The following is a 12,328-nucleotide window of genomic DNA, read 5'->3' as shown; positions in this document are numbered from 1 at the left end:
AAATAATGAAAAAAATAATAATTTTGTGGATAATGATCTATGAACATTTTTTACATACTTTTTTTCTTAAAACTCAATATGATAGTATTATTATAGCAGATGAAAATCAAATCATATTAAGCATAAGATCTTTCTTTATAAGAAATGAGACTTTCACAAAATAAATATCCCTCATTTCTTAACTCCTACATACAAAAAGTTTACTTCTGTCAGATCACTAAACATAATATACAATTAAAAAAACTTTCTATCTTATCCCTTCTTCGAACAACTTGAAGATCTAAATAGGACAATTGAAAAATATCGAAACTGCTGTTAAAATTTTATTTATAATGTTAGTGAAAACATGTTAAACCCACATTTGTAAAGTGGAGCAGCCAGCTTTGCATCTTTCGGCCATCCAAATTCAACTTGCATGTAATTTTTTATTTAAGTGCACGAGCATCCATTCTCTGGGTAACAGATGCCTCTAAAACATAGGACGGAATGAGGATAAGAAAGGAAACAGATAAAATATAAAATAAAAATGAAAATCTATTTATGATCCAACTTGAAGGTTATTTTATTTAGATTGAGGAGGAAAATTGAAATTGGTCCGCCATACTTATAAAATATAATTCTCATTATTATGGAGGTGAGAATTAAAATAGCGGGCGGCCCACACTCTGCATTTAATAAGCAGCAGGTGCGAAATTCATTTCATTCTAATTTTGTTTGCTTTTATAAAGCGTCAACTTCAAGTGCTGAAAAATAACTGTCATGACCCCTGCATTACATTAAAAAAATCACAGACAAATGATTTGGACCATAGCTTTCTGGGTGGCTAACAAATAGGTGAAATGACTCGTCCAAACACAGATATAGCCTGTATATAGAATGGGAGGAAAAAATATATAATAAAAGCAATGCGGTGACAAGACATGCAGCCACACAATTTTTTTATTATGGATATAGCTGTATTTTGTTTTGTTTTTTATTGAAGTAAGCAGGGTTTTGAAAGAACATTTTACAGAGTATGAAACAAACAAATCGAAACTATTATAGAAACAATAAAATAGGGCAACCAATCAGAAAACAGAAGAGTTGGAATAGATTAAAAAGCATCCAAATTTGAATCTGATCATTGAATCTTTGACAGCCTAACTCAAAAAGGAGAAATCCTTTCAGTGAAAATTTTCTTCTGATGTTAAACAACTATCTAAGAAGAGCCATTATCAAAATCAGAAGGTTTTTTTACATGAAGGGGAGGAACAACTAAGATCACGAAGAATGAAGGGTAAGGGGAGGAACCTGTATCAATTTTGGAAGCTTGTGAATAGACAACCAAAACAGCCATGGTAATTTGGGGAGGTTTTTTTTCATTGTTTTTATTTATAGAATAACTATTTTATTTTATAAAAGAAAATAACAACTAACATAAATATTTATGATAATTGAGAAAATATAAGAGTTAAACTAGATATATGATCTAGTAAATCAATAATAAATATGGAATTAATTATATAATTGTTTATTATAAAGTATTCTCATTATGGCATTCAGTCTATGAATATAATAAAAGATGAGATTATATTTCAAAAACAATTTAAAAAAATTGAATTGGATTATTCTATATATGACTCATTTAAATTTGTGTATGTGTTTAAATAAAGATCATATTTGAGAACACTAAAGAAAGGTTGTGTTTTCTGTGGACAAGTTAATAGGTAAATAGATTCAATAGTACTAATCCAAGATCAAATAGAATAGATAAGAATACATGGTCTATAGGATGATAATATAAGAAAATTGTGCACCTATGATGCTCTAATATGAATTATCTAATGATATTACTATATGCTTTAAATGATTAAAGTTAGTTCTTAAATCACCACCTTCATGCAATTGAAATATGTTTGTCATTAGTTAGTGTATAATAGTGAAAGAGAGAAGGAGACATGACATAGTTCAATTTTCTATACATGAATTTAAACTAAAGTGATTAATAAACATGATAATTGTGTAGATGAAGATAAGCTTATAGCTCACTATTTATGAAAAATATACAATCTTAAATACAAACAAAAAGATAAAAGATAACCCACTCATGTGAATTAAAAAAAAATGATAAAAAGACTTGAATGCACCAATATCACAATTCTAATTTCAAAATTAGAATTTTACAAATTTGACTTCTCTTTCCATTCTTTCTTATATTAATGTTTGAAAAAATAAAACATATTTTAGTATAGAAAAAATTACCACAATGTTTCATTAGATTTTAGTATAAGAAAAACAAAACATATTTTAGTATAGAAAAAATAAAACCTACTATAGTTTAGAAAACAATAAAAGAAATTAAGTTTATTTAAGCTAGTATAGGCGTCTTAAATGCATCTATACAAAAAATTGTTATATTATTTAATTATTTTTTTAGTTTATAGATAGTTTGAGTTAATATATGTAGTCATAAATGCTACACTTTGCTTATTTTCAGATAAATAAATTAATATTTTAACATGTAAATGATTATCAAAGTTAAACATAAAAGATAAAAACAAATTATTAAGACATACCATTGCATTCCTGCCTTTCTTATTATTTTAAAATACCTTTCAACATTAATAATTCTTAAAATTATAAAATTTTTAAATATTATTTAATTTCAAATAATCAGCTTTTAATTTAAAATTGTAAAAAAATATATATCTTTTAAATTGAAATATAAATATACATCTATTATTAATATAAATATTTTTTTTAAATAATTTTAAATAATCTTATTTTACCATTTTCAAATCAACTGGTTCTTGTTATTTAAAATTTATAATCCACCTTAGAAAACCCCTCAACCAATCTTGGTTCTTTAATTCTGGGCATAGCGATCATCAAACTTAAACGCTGCCTAAAAGAATACAGTTTTTCATTCTTATTCGGCTGGTTTTTAGGGTTAAAGATCAACTATACACACAGCAATATAAATAATATGTCGTTTTCATAGTGGTAGTAAACAACCGGCGAAATGACAAATCAAACCACGAGTCAAGGAAAATGTTTACAGCCAATCGTTTTGCAGAGTATACAAGGACTGAAATTTTTTTATAGCTCAGAATATTCATAAATGACTATAAATAAGACAATCCTTTGGAGCAATTCTATGCAGCAAATTTGGCTTTCTCCATTCTTGATTCCATATTTTATATTTTCAGAGCCTAGTTTAGTTCTGGTTGCAGGATGAAGCTTTCTTTCACTAGTAATTCTTCTTTTGTAACCCTCGTACTGTTAATGTCTTCTCTGTTGTATACCTTCTCTTTAAGTGATGCTCGTAAGCTCACAGTGGAGGGGAGTAATCTTTCTTTATTTTCTAGTACAAAACCTGAAACTGAAGATGAAAATATCATGGAGAAAATTAGTGGTGTAGAACCAGGAGGTCTTTCAGTCATTTCTGTTGAGGAAAATGGGCACTCCCATTCTCATATTAGTCTTGGTGAGAGTTATATAAGCATAAGGAAAACATTGGAGAATGTTCATGTGAATGATCATAGTCCAGGTATTGGGCATGATACTCCTGCAATTCCTTGATGGTAGATCTAAAACAACTTTTAGAATGTTTGTTTCAAATTAGATATAATGCATTTTGTTTTTAGCAGTGTGCTTTGATATAAGAAGAAGATGCATATGTTAAAGAGAACGTGAGTAGTCTAAAGCCTGGTGGGCTTTCAGTCATTTATGTTGAGGAAAATGGACATAGTCAGTCCCAAATTAGTCATAAGGAAAGTTATGTAAGCATATGGGAAACATAGGAGGACATGCATAGTCCATTAATTGGGCATTATAATCCTCCTGCAAGTCCTTATTGCAAAATCAGACACTACTTTTAATATGTTTCCTCTGAATTACAGATAATCCATTTTGTTTTCCCTAGTGTTTCATCCTATAAACAGCTAGCTTGTGTATATCATGATACACTGTTTATCAAACTATTTTATATTGGCTATATGAGTGCTTTCTCGTTGAATGTTTCCCAATTTTATATTGAAGAAAGTAGTTATAACAAGGAAAACAAAATGAAAGTTTTTATTACTAGATGTTTGAAAGGGAAATGTAGACTTCAGGAATAACAACTCAGCCATCACAAGATTGAAAATTGATACAATATTAAAATATTAAATTATTTCATAACTTGAAAAACTATTTTACTTTCACTAAATTTTTTATCGAATTAAAAGTACAAAACTTGTTTTTTGATTTGTTGAAACTGATCAAAACTGCTTTAAAAACTGATTTGTGTTTCTCCCCTACGATTCTTCCCTGGTATGTTCTGTGGCTATTAATGTTTGAGGCTCGTATATTTCCACTTTGACTAAAATAGGTCTTTATGCGTCGCACATGACTGATTGCCTGCTCAATATAATAATTTTGACAGATAAGGAATTGTCGGGCATTATTGTTTGAGGAATTCGAGGCTGAATGTAATTAAAAGCAATGAGTATCTTATTTTAGTCTTTGGAAGATTTTCAAAGTTTATATATATTTATATAAGAACAAGTGACTTTATGTTTTTAAGTAAATTTTATCTGTAAAGTTATTTTAGAATAGAAGTATGAATCTTACATCAAGCAAGACTTGAATTCGGTTGGCTCACCAAAAAAATTTCAACTTTACCAACAGTTCAAAAATCTATTGATGTGATATTTTTAGTTATATATATATAAATAATATTTATTTTAAGTGTTTAAAATCTTGAAAAAATTAATTTTAATTTTAATCATAATGTAAATAAATATAAAATAAAAGTTTATTATATATAACTTTTATCATTATTGACATTTTTATTGATTTGAATTTTTTTTTTTTTGTAACGTAAAATCATTAAGACTTTTCTTTCTTAATAATTACTTGTTCAATAATAAATAACTTGACATTTCTCCGAAAGGAATTATTACTCAATCTCATGAATATAAATGATGTACACAAAATAGTTTATTCCAGAAATAAGAAAGGCATTCCTAGCAGTATGAATAACATAATTACTAATAATCCTATTATTTGTTGCTAGGTATTCAATAATACCAACTTATATTACAAAAATTACAAGACCTCAAATAAAAAAATAAAATTCTGTAATGTATATTTTACATCTTCTATTATTAGTATAAATACACCTCAATTTAATATATATAGATAACCTTATTTTTCAATTTTTATATCAACAATTTTTATCTTAAAAAATTCTAATCCACCCTATGAACCCTTTAAACAAAGTTGCTTCCTTAATTGTGGTCATAGTGATCATCAAACTTAAAACCTGGCTGAAGCAACACAGTTTTTCTTGCTTTTTGGGCTGATTTCTAGGGTTTAAGTCCAACTATAGAAGCCCTGATATACTTTATAAAACAGTTACAGTTGGACAGAAACTGTAGTTTTCATACTGGTAGTAAGCAACAGGCCAAGTGACAAATCAAACCACGAGCCAAGAAAAAAAGCTACGGCCAATCGTTTTGCAGGCTATGCAAGTACTGAAATAACTTTATACCTCAGAATATCTTCATAAACGATTATAGTTAAGACAAACCTGCGGACCAATTCTATTCAGCAAATTTGGCTCTCTCCATTCCTGATTATACAGCTTATGTTTTCAGATACTACTAGAGATTTTGCTGCAGGATGAAGATTTCTTTCGCTAGTACTTCTATTGAAACCCTCGTACTGTTAATGTCTTGTCTGCTTCATTCCTTTTTCTTATGTGATGCTTGTAAGCTCAAAGGCGAGGGCAGTCGTCTTGCTTTAGTTTCTAGTCGTAGAGCATGAGCAGAAGCTGCAAACATCAAAGAGAAAGTGAATAGTTTAAATCCAAGAAGCATTTCAATTATTTTTGTTAAGGAAAATGGGCGCTCCTATTCTCCTATTAGTCATTGCGAGAGTTATTTAAGCATAAGGAAAACTTTGGAGGATGTTCATGTGAATGATCATTGTCCAGGTATTGGGGCATGATACTCCTGCAACTCCTTAATGCAAGATCTAACACTACTTTTAGTATGTTTCTTTTAAATTAAACATAATGCATTTTTCTTTTCCTTGTGTTCTTTGATATAACCAGAAGATGCAAATATCAAGAAGAAATTGACCAATCTAAGGCCAGGAGGGCTTTCATTCATTTCTGTTGAGGAAAATGGACATACACGGTCCCATATTAGTCATAAGAGAGTTATCTAAGCATATGGAAAACATTGGACGATGTAGACATCTGATTGTTCATAGTCTAGTTATTGGTCATCATAATTCTCCTGCAACTCTTTAGTGTCAAATCTGGTACTATTTTTAATATGTTTTTTTTGAATTATATATAATGATTCTTATGAAATTTTCTGGATTCGATTGTGTGTATTTTTTTCTCATCAATGTTTCGAATCACACTCCGTGATTCGTTGATGGGAAAAAAATACACACAATCAAATTCAGAAAATTTCATAAGATTATAACATGGATTGTGGAAATCTCATAGCTTTAATATATAAGGATGTTAGATTTTCGTGCTGTATTTGAATTCAATTGTGTGAAAGTTTTTTCACCAATGTTTGTATCATACAACCCATACTTCATAATCCATCATCAGGAAGTTTTCCCTAATGTTGTATCCTAATAACTGCTAGCTTGTGTACATGGTGTATATTTGCTTACAGATATAACATCCATAAAATGATGATGTAAACCCAAAAAACTCTTTTTTGACTGTTTAAGTTATAAGAACATAGTTTTTCAAAAAAATTTATATTACTATATGAACAGTTGTTATTTTGTTTCAAGTCTTTTTCTATTGAATGTTCTCTAATTTTATATTGAACAAAGCAACTTGAAGAACAAAAGCTATTTATTGATAATTCAAAACTTCCAAGAATTACAACTCAGCCATTTAAGAGCTGAAAAATATATACAATATAATCATCCTACTTAAAATGCAAAAGTTGATTTGCTGAAGCATCTCCCTAAATACTTGAAATTGTGAATAATAAAAAAACTTAAAATACCTATTGATTGATGACAGTTGTTAGCGCTTTGGCATTTAATGTTTAACAATTATCTTCTAGGTAAATGTCGCGCATATCTGCTAAATGTTTAGCTTCAAATAAATAAACTATAGTTAATTTTTTTAATTTAGAACTCTAAATAACTAACAACGAGCATCTGCTGTTTAAGCTTTCCCATGATTTTTTTGTAACATGTCGAATGAATAAAACAAAGTTTATTTGTATATAATTTGTCAGTCGTGCACTTCGACGTTCTACGATCTGTCTGTAACTGATTTGAGAAATCATTTATACTAAAATGCAGCCTACCAGTTGATAATTATATGAGTTTTCTTGATAAAAAAATGCTGTTATCAGCTGTATCCCTACATCCCTTAAAAGCCCACTACGCATACATTGTCTGAAGATAACATTAACTAAAATAATAATGGCAATTAACCTTCTTTGAATGATGTGGGAACAACTTAAGTTGGTCTAATTGTCAAGCACCAACGAAAAAGGAGGAGAATGCACTAAGCATGTTTACTCTCATTAATAGGTGCCTCATAAAACAACGGACCTAATGAGGATAATAAAGCGATATACTATTATGAATTTATTTAGACAGGTGCCCGACCGTTTGGAAAGCGAACAAGGGCTGCAAAGCAGCTAAGTTCCTGCGAAAGAATGACAAGATGTTTTTGTTTTGTCTAATTGAGGTTTTTGCCAAGTTGGCCAAAGTAAAATGTCAAAAAGGCTGTTAATACTATTCAAGAAATTCCTAGCACTAAGAGTCAATAATTTTCTGCACTTCCTGAGTGAATCAGACATTAAAGGATCTATGCTTTGGCAGGAGAGACACGGGTTCAAATTATTTAGAGAGGGGTGGAATATGGGATAAGTATGCCCCATATTATGTAGCACGTATGAGTCCTTTCTACCTACCTGGAGTAAGTATAGGTTGGTCTCATAATTTTTTAGCTTCCCTCCAATCTAAGCAAAGTTGGGTTAATAGGGAATAAATGAAAGAGCAAAAGTAAACCATATCGCACAATTTACAAGAGTGCATGATTAAGACTGATAGCCAGATACAAAATTCATCATAATTTCATATTTTCATATCACATGGTTAACAGAAGATGATTATGTGAATAGATGTTAAACACATCACCAACATTTGGCCAAACAAATGGTCCTATTTCAATGCTATGAAAAGATAGACATAGCTTATGCGGCCCAATGCAAGTGTCGGGTCAATATATGAATTGCATACGCTACAAGACAAGAATGGCCCTGATATACATCTTCAGAAAAATAATCTTTGAAGTCATGTTTTTCAGATACAGTGCAAGCAATTGACAATCACGAGCGCACCCTTTGCTCAAAGACATTATTTTGAAGGAATTAAATGCTTGGCCCGAAGACATAATCCTTGTATTGGATGGAATCATAGCAAGGAAAATATTAAAGTGTTTATGGGCGATTACAAAGTATCAGATGCATCAAATTGAAAACTTACCATAGGTGTCTGATTTCTTGACAAATTTGAAATTGACAGTACTTACAATAGTGGATGTTGAAAAATTGTGCATAAGACCATGAAAATGCACAAACAACTAAATCCAACAAATCCTTTGCAAAAGATAATGTTCATGGAAGACAACATTAAGGACTTATGTTGATGCTAGCAGAACTAACACACTTAGGTTTGAAGAGTATCTGAGAGTTGTGAAATAAAAAGCAAATAACATATGAAACCAAAAAATTTGAATTAGTCTTTCAAGGAGAGGTAAAAAACAACATGATTATTTTTTAGAAGATTGATTGAAAGTTTTCAAATAAGTGAATGATAAACAACATAAGATGCAAATCATGTTACTTTGGATTAAATATTTGTCGACAATTCCAAACAATCCTCTTAACTTATCATTATAGCTTCATTTCACTAGTTTGTGAAGCAAAAGCAGCATATCAAAAGTTTGCTCAAATGGGAAGATTTCCATTATCAATCAAAGCCTAAAGAACTGAAAGTGGACACTATATCAAAAGTCTTCTTTGAAAAGATTATAGGCCAAGTTCCATTTTTCAAACCAAAAAGGGCTTGGTTATGGATCTAAGAAATATTAAATTTTCATATGGAAGAAAACAACATAGTTCCAAATTTTGATTTGCAATCAACTTTAGTGACTAACTGTTTTGAATGTGAGCTACGAGATATTTGGTTATCTTATCAAAGCTTTTTGTGATGAGAGTCTTATGAGATAAGTCCTAATTGTGCTATTTGAATTGGGAAAGCATGGTTTTGAGTCCCGTGTGTGTTTGATATTTAAACACCTTAATTAATGCATATGTTAAAACAAATCAACTAGAAGAAGCTGAAGGTTTGTTTCTTTAAATGGAGGACAAACATTTACAACCAACCTTTTCTTCTTATAATATTCTAATTGATGCATACAGTAACAAAGGCCGATGCAATTAACAAATGACTAAGGTGAAATAGCTCTCTTGATAAGTCCATTTTTTATCCTATCACTTATTCTAGAGCTAAAATTCATATGAGAACTCCAAACTATATTCCATGCCTTCCAAGATGAAAATTTTTGCAAACAACGAAATTGACATTTTTCCTGAAAAAGATCAAAACATGAAGGAAACAACAAAGATATAAACAGTCATAGGATAACTTGACAGTGAATTATACACAAAATTGAATGCCTTTTCTAAAGTTAATCTTAGCTCACAAGTCCAGTAATGCATGGGTGTCCGGCCCTTTTAAGTAGAAATTGAAATTGAAATCCAATTGATGTCCAATGAAAACCAAAGTAGGTCAAGAATTGGAGTACGCCCAATAAGAGAAAAGAACCTTATACTTTTTCTGTATAGCTCCACAGCAGCTGCATGCAGTATCAATACATTATGGACAACAATATATGGCTCAAAAGTGGAGTTTTCTAAAAGTGTAGGAACAACGTATATGAGTCAAAAGTGGAGCTTTCTGTAAGTGGAGGAACAGCGTTGAGGAGCCAAATGACCAGAGTTTTCTAAAAGTTTTGAACAACGTTGAGGAGCAAAATGACCATTGTCATACCCCAACTGTATAAGCCATAAAGCCTTTTCTGCAAATAATTACTTTAGGATCAGTCTATTATATACTTTCCATGTTCACAAATGACAAAGTAAAGGACAAAATGATAAAACCCTAAAGATATTTTGTTGTAAACACTCTGAATCTAATGCTTGCCTCCTTCGCTCTATCCAAATTATACATCAAGTAGTCGAATCTAATGCTTGCCTCCTTCGCTCTATCCAAATTATACATCAAGTAGTCGAAAGTTGTCCTCACGTTCATTTTCATCTGCAATGTCACTCGGCCCAACGCACTACAGTTTCCCAGCATCCTCCACCTTTCAGCAGCATGCAAAATGTCTGAAACCCTAATCACCAGCTGTTCGCCCCAATTTGTAACTAGGTACCGTAGGATGATCTCCAGGGGTTTTGCAGAGCCAGGTTTTTTGAAGCCAACGTTTTGTAGGCCCGAGTTCCCTGTTTTGGAGGCGTTGTCCTCTGAAGTTGTGCTTTCTCTCATCTTGGTGTCTGCAGGAGCAGCTATAATGAGTCAGTCACGCATTCTCTAATATTGATAACGGTAAATGCCTCCGATCATCCAATCAAAGCCTGACGAGATTGATTTCAATAGTCAATTGTTAAATGTCAATCGGTTTGTTATATGAACATTGCAAAAGAGAGAAATATTGAAATAATATTGAGTTGTGATTGGGCGTGCAAGATCCGTTTAATCACCGTTTAGGGCAAACCCTCGGCTATAGTTCCATGCTGTCGTAGGAACTAAACAGCATGGAACTAATAAATGGTAGAGAATTGAAGCTGGTCCAGTGTAAACCTAAAATATACTTTTCATTAGTATGAAAGTAAAAATAAGAACGGGAGAAGACCCACAGTCTGCGTTTGATAAGTAGCAGGTGGGAAACTGATTACTTTCTAATTTTGTTGGCTATTATCAAGGGTCAACGAGAAAGGCTGAAAGATACCTGCCATGACCTTGACATCAAATTAAAAATATCAGACTACTCAAAGCCCATTGCTGTAATGTGTATATAATATGAAAAAGAAAAATTGCTAAAAATGTTATGAGAAGATCATCTTTAAATTAAGTGGTCATACAAAAATGTTATAATAGATCTAGTTAGATATTTTATTTGTTTTAAATTTAAAAAAAAAACATAATATTTCAAAACTACTATCACATTAATTAATAAATTATTTGAGTAAACAAAATAATTTCATTAATTAATTAGTTTGGTTATATAATTTAAAATTAAATTAATATCCATGAAATTAATTATTAAATTTAAATAAATTATTTGTGATGTTAGTTAAATGATTGAATGAGGAAATATGCACCAAGGATGTTATTAATAGATTTGTCAATATAGTGAAAGTTAGGGGCTTATTAACAAACATATTAGAACTTGTAAATTGATTGTGTTCTATTATAGACCATAGTTGAACTTGTAGAATTGATTATTTGAGTGTGGAACTGATTTAACATTTTAAATTGAACATAAAATGTAGAAGTAAACTGGTAAGAGATTAACAAAAATTGTAAATTGATGCATGCCTATGTTTGAGAATCTTCTATGATCTAAATGAATTAAGGTTAGTAAACTAACTATGCCACTATAGCACAAGTTTTTAAATATCCTTATCTTGAATTACCTTATAATTGCTAGTGAGGGACAAAAACATGATATTAAATTTTGAAATAAAAAAATCAAAAAAATTATCTCTATTCTACCTTGAAAATATTAAATAGATCAATTTAGTAGTTGTAGTTCTGAATTATAATGGCTATTTTTCATATTTAGAATTAGATATAGATACAAAATACACTATCTTGCACAACAAACAAATTGGTAATTTTGAATTTGAAAGAAAAGAGAAAAGCACATTGATGTGCTTTTTTAGCCATTAGAAATTTAATTTTGCAGAACTAATTGAAAAATTTACAATTTTGTAGTCTCTTTCTCCCTATTTATAAACTCCTATTAATTTAGAAAAAAATGTAACCACCTCTTATTACGAAAGTAATGATTGAAATTACAATTAAAAGAAGAAGTATAAAATGTAAAGAGTTTTCTATTATTACTATTACTATATATTTAAAATTTTAAGTGTAATTTTTCAACTTTTCCAATTTAAACTTTTTAAAATTTATTACCTTAACTATGCCCATCATCAAATTTATATTGTAACTTAAACAATACACCTTTCTAATTTATTTAGTTACGTGTAAGCAAGGTCTAAATTTGATTCTCAAATTT

The sequence above is a fragment of the Cryptomeria japonica genome, chromosome 7, assembly GCF_030272615.1.
Source record: "Cryptomeria japonica chromosome 7, Sugi_1.0, whole genome shotgun sequence".
NCBI classification, from domain to species: Eukaryota; Viridiplantae; Streptophyta; class Pinopsida; order Cupressales; family Cupressaceae; genus Cryptomeria; species Cryptomeria japonica.
Note: the sequence above shows the minus strand (reverse complement) of the source record.